This window comes from Panthera onca, chromosome A1 (assembly GCF_046562875.1).
Source record: "Panthera onca isolate mPanOnc1 chromosome A1, mPanOnc1 haplotype 2, whole genome shotgun sequence".
NCBI lineage: Eukaryota > Metazoa > Chordata > Mammalia > Carnivora > Felidae > Panthera > Panthera onca.
Genome location: NC_138339.1, coordinates 50,534,880 through 50,540,544, shown reverse-complemented (window position 1 = coordinate 50,540,544; position 5,665 = coordinate 50,534,880). Strand labels below are relative to the sequence as shown.

General features: G+C 40.8%; 1 long non-coding RNA gene across 1 annotated transcript; it reads left to right on the top strand.

Moving 5' to 3' along the window:
* The first annotated feature begins 200 nt into the window (after positions 1–200).
* LOC132680929 (uncharacterized) lies at positions 201–2,578 on the top strand. Its single transcript, XR_009610760.2, has 2 exons — positions 201–1,611; positions 2,350–2,578. It is a non-coding gene; the product is annotated as an uncharacterized LOC132680929 (long non-coding RNA).
* Positions 2,579–5,665: the final 3,087 nt, after the last annotated feature.

Below are 5,665 nucleotides of genomic sequence, written 5' to 3'. Positions count from 1 at the left end.
AAAATTAAAAACAAAACAAAAAATCAAATAAAGAAAGCTAGATCCTAGGTGCATTTTGGTCTGGTTGTTAAAAGAAACTTGATAGAATAGAGAAAAAAGGGAAAGAAAAGAAAAAAAAGTAAGAAAAAATTTAAAAATGAAAAATATATATAATAAAATAGAATAAAATGAATAAAGAAAATGAAATAGAATAAAACATTTAAAAATAAAGTAATAAAAAATAAAATTTTCTCTTTTCTGTATCCAAGAATGGGGAAGAAAAGAAAGAAAGGGAAAAAAAGAAAAAATAAAACAATTTAAGCAAAAACAGAAGCAAAGAAAATGAACAGATAAAGGAACCAGAAAACAGAATGAAACCTAAAGAAGTTACATCCTGTTTTCTCTAGGACTGAAAGTATGAAGTCTTCTATAGTCTGTGCACTAAGCAGGTGGAGTGACTTGTGCTGGTCTTCTAGGGAATGTGCTTGGAGGGCGCAGTTGGTGGGGGGCTTGGTGTAAGGGCTCCATTATCCACCAGGTGGCACTGCTTAGCTTACTGGGGTGGGTCAGTGCGATGTGCATGCAGCTGTGTGGGAGAGGTGGAAATGGCTTCATCCAGCTCCCTAGTCTCTGGCACAGAAACTTTGCACTCTCACCGACCTTTGATCAAATATCTCTTCTTTGTCTCAGGCCTCTGTCCACTCCTCTCCTCCACCCCGTCCGTGTCCAAGCTGTTCACCTGCCAGGTAGCACCTCCCTCCAGAGTTTTATCTCAGATGGGGCTGTGTTGCAAAACCCCATGCTTCTGAGACCACTGTGGCTTGGACCTGTACCAATTCTCTGGGGGAAGGATCTTGCTGAGCAATGGCAGGGTGCCGGCTTGCCCCAGAAGAGTTTCTTGCAATCATGCAGCGGCAGAGGTTCAGAAATTATGGCAAATCACAACACACAGCCAGCGCCAGGTTTCACCACACTCTGGAGACTTTGTCCCAGTAGCAGCAAACATAGTGGCAAACATCTGCTAAGACCTTTGCCTGTGGGGAGGCCATATGCCTCTACCAAATGCACTCCAAACAGGGCAACCACTTCTCCCTGTGTGGCACATGGACCCCTCAGACTGCACTGCCTGCTTCTGGGAATTCGTCCTGTTTCCTCACCAGAGTACCACTAGGCAATGAGCTCCAAAACTTCAGACTCTGTGCTCCACTGTTTATAAAATCCTGATGGTATTGAAACCCTCTCCTTGCTTCCCACCAATGGTTTTGGGGAACAGATTTCTTGTTCAGTCCCCTGCTAGTGTTTTCACTCTTACTCTCTCTTTCTTTCCAGCTACTTTCAGGGGAGTGCTTTTCTTGCACATCCCAATGCACCACAATCTCTCCCTTTCTCTCTTTCTGTCCTCTCTCCACAAAAACAGCTCTCTATCCTCTGTGGCTTTTCTCTCCCCCAGTTCACCTCTCCACACCATGTACCTGCTGAGTTCTGTGGCTCAAGTTATGCAGATTGTTGTGTTAATCCTCAGATTGATTTCCTAGGTATTCAAAATGGTTTGGTGCTGATCTGGCTGTGTTTCAGAGACAAGACAAACTCAGGGTCTCCATGCCGCTCCAACATCTTGACCATCTTCTAAAGGTGTACTTTTAAATGAATTTTTATTTTTTTAATTATTTTTAAAATATTTTTTAATTAATTAATTAATCAATTAATTATTAAAGAGAGAGACAGAGCGAGTGGGAGAGGGACAAAAAGAGAGGGGGAGACAGAATTCGAAGCAGGCTCCAGGCTCTGAGCTCTCAGCACAGAGCCCAACGTGAGGCTCAAACTCACAAGCCATGAGATCATGAGCTGAGCCGAAGTCAGACACTCAACCGACTGAGCCACCCAGGCACCCCTAAATGAATTTAAAAAAAAAAAAAATTTAAATTCGTTGCCAACCATTTAAAAATTGCAGGCTCGTACATACAAATCCAATTTCTGGCTTCTCTTGGAAACTTGGAAGAGCTGGCTGCATGAAGTTGTTCATTCCTGCCTGGTAACAGTTGGCAGGAGCTGAAGTGGGTCAAGTAGGCTTTCTGATTTCACCCCAGATCCTGTCTCCATCACTACCTGCTTTCAAAAATTAGATTGTTATCATCAAACTTCTGTTCAAGTAGGAGGTGCTATGATTACTGGCAAATTTGGCTGCTCACATTGTATAGTGCAAATACCTCTGTATTGATTAAAGTGAAAAATATAAGAGAACCAGGAGCAATGTGGATAAATCTGATGTTCATTTGTGAAAGTGTAGAATCTGTATTTTCATTTTTCTTTAATTATAGTAGTCATTGAACAGAATCAGTGACCAAGTGTCTCATTTGAATGTATTTTCAGTTTGATTCTACACGTGAAGTTTGCATTCTGTGATATCACCACATTGTTACATGGACTTGGGCCAGTGTTTCTCCATCTTTGTTGAGCGTTGGAAGGAGATAGGAAGCTTGTGAAAAATATGCTTGGGCCCAACCCCATGGATTCCGACTGGGTACGTTTGGGAAGGAGCCTATTTGTTCTTTGTATCAATTTTGCAGATGATTCTGATCCATTAAAATGCGAGAACCAACTTTGATCTAGGGCAAATATTCCTACTGTTTTGGTGAGGGGGGTGGTTCCTTGTTTTTGGAACTACTGCTTTTATGGAAGATGATTCTTAGAGAAGAAATACACACAAAGACATTTGCCTCTGAGAAACATTTATGGGTAAGTATTCCAGCAGTTTACAGGGCTTCTGCAGTGGAACAGCAAAGCCTGCAGTGGAACAGCATGTCAGTGCAGGTACACGTGTGAGACCTGACCTAGTCTACTGACCGTTTTGGTTGATTAACCATCTAGAAATGTCTGAAACTATGTTTTCAGTTTTACATTGTCAGTTTTTCCCCCCCACAAACATACAGAATTGAAGAACCATAGAATTTTAGAAGTAACCCAGTCTTCAGAAATCTAGATCACCTGCCCTGTTTTATAAGAGAGCCAACTGTTCAACCATCCAAGACCACACACAGTTGACGGTTGCACTGGGAACAGTGCTTAGATTTCTGAATTCCAGTCTAGTGTTCTTCCTAGCATTTCTGCTCACCTCAAAACAATATCCAAATATCCATGTGTATTATGTTGCATTCAAGAGAGCTGCTTTGTTAAATTAAAAGGTGTTATATGTGAGCTTTGGTGAAAATACAGAACAGTGAAAGTTTCTGAGATATAATATTTAAAACTATCAATTGGAATCAACTTTTTGGTAAATTTTTTATAAAAGGGAAACAAGTAAATCAAAGTCAGGGTGCAGAATAAATCTTACTATATGGCAAGCCACAGCCCGTCAGGATATGGAATTTGGAAACTGTTAGCTATAAAATGTCTTTGTGCTGGGGTACCTGGGTGACTCAGTCAGGGAAGTGTCCAACTCTTGATTTTGGCTCAGGTCATGATCTCGGGCTTGTAAATTTGAGTCCTGCATCAGGCTCTATACTGACAGTGCTGAGTCTCCTTGGGATTCTATCTCTCATGCTCTCTCTCTCTCAAAATAAATAAACATTTAAAAAATAAAATTCTTTATTTTTTTATTTATGATTTTATTTTATTTGAGAGGGAGAGAGAGAGAGAGAGAGAGAGAGAGAGAGACAGAGCATGAGCGGGGAAGGGGCAGAGAGAGAGAGAGGAGACACAGAATCAGAAGCAGGCTCCAGGCTCTGAGCTGTAGGCACAGAGCCTGACACGGGGCTTGAAGCAACGGATGGTGAGATCATGACCTGAGCTGAAGTCAGACGCCCAACCGACCGAGCCACCCAGGCACCCCTTAAAAAAATAAATGAAATTCTTTAAAAAGTGTCCTTGTACTATTTATTAGGAAAATGCTCTCTTTGTGGTTATAATCATCCCACCCAATGGTCCAGACCATGCGATCACACTGTTTGCAGGAACAGATGGACGGTGTTTGGGACTGGAGAGTCAAGTCTTGGTTTAGAGAATTTTAAAATATAAAACTACTTCCTTCCCAAGAGAAGTATTACATCACTGAGAGATAACCTTATAAGCGTTATAAATTCCCATTTTCTTTCTAGTTCAATAAATCTTTCCCCAAACCCACTAGTCTTTCCAAATTTACTCTGAAATTCTTTCCCTCTCCCTTAGAAAAGATGAAGCACAGCTGAAAATTTAAGGGGCACTTATATTTTTGTTATTATGAGCTATGTTGCACAACTCACAAAAAAGTGAACTTGGAAGATGGGAGCCTCTGTGTTTTATGTTGCTGGCGGCGGAAGATTGATTTCTAAAAGGCCGTGGGTGTACCTCCCACCCACCCCCGCCCCCATCCCAGCCTGTCCAACACTGAACCTTTGTATTCTCAACCTCAGGCATGCTGATCTCTGATGCCTCTGCCAAACTTTGGGCTCAGAGCTGGCAAATTGGCACCTAGGGGATCAATCTGACCGACAAAACTTGCTTTGTTTTGCTTAGACAATATTTCTAAAACATTTGAACTAGGATTTACAAATTGGGGGGTTTCACATAAAAAATCTGGATTCTTGAGTTCTTGGGAAATATCAGAAAATCTAGGTCCATTCCCACTGTGATATTCAATAAAAAACCTAGGGCAGCTCAGTTGGTTAAGTGTCTTGACTCTTGATTTCGGTTCAGGTGATGATCTCTTGGTTTGTGAGTTGGAGCCCCGTGTCTGTCTCTGCCCTGACAGTGTGGAGCCTGTTTGGGATTCTCTCTGCCTTTCTCACTGCCCCTCCTCTGCTCATTCTTTCTCTCTCCCTCTCAAAATTAAATAAATAAACATTTAAAAAAATACTCAATAGTAGCTTAGGAGCTCCTGCCCCTTAAGCTGGCATCTACTCCCTGTCTCCTAACTACACTCTAGGAAATGTAGCTCAATAGAACATTCTATGTTGATCAAAATGTTCTGTAGGTGCCCTGTCCAACTGGATAGTAGCCTTTAGCCATGTGTGACTTGAGCACTTGAAATGTGGCTAGTGTGACTGAAGAATTGAATTTTGAATTTTATTTAATTTTTATTAATTTAAATTTAAATAGCCATATGTGGCTAGTGATGACCATTTTGGAATGAGTCTAGCTGGTTATTGCTGAGTAGAAGTGAATGTGCATCCAGATGTTCTGTTTTTTTTTTTCCAGAGCATCTGGGAACGAAGATTTTTAATGAAGTCTCTTCCATTTAAAATTTTGGCTCCATTTTAAAAATGTGAAAGCCAAAAAAACACATTGATGGCATGAATCATGACCTATGACCACTCAGTGACGCCCCCTACTCATTGGATTAATAAATAGCCAAGGGCAAAAAGAAAAACACCTTGCACATCTGTCAGTGGAAATCAAGAGGCACAGTTAAAGTGTTATCATTGCTTTGAAATACAGCCTTACTTTCACAAATTAAAGATGGTTAAAATTTTGTCAGTGGCAAAGATTATGTACATCCTGTTCTATAAAAGCATTTAACAAGTGATGTTTAGGCTGAGACAAAGGACAAAGAGAAGGTAGGTCTTCAAATGAAAGAGAATAGCAAAAGGGTAAAGACCCAGAGGCAAGAGAGGTGTAGTCGGTTGGGAACCTAAAGAAGCTTCATGTGTCTGTTGTGTCCAATATGGTACCCACTAGCCACATGTGGCTATTTAAATTTAAATGAAATTTC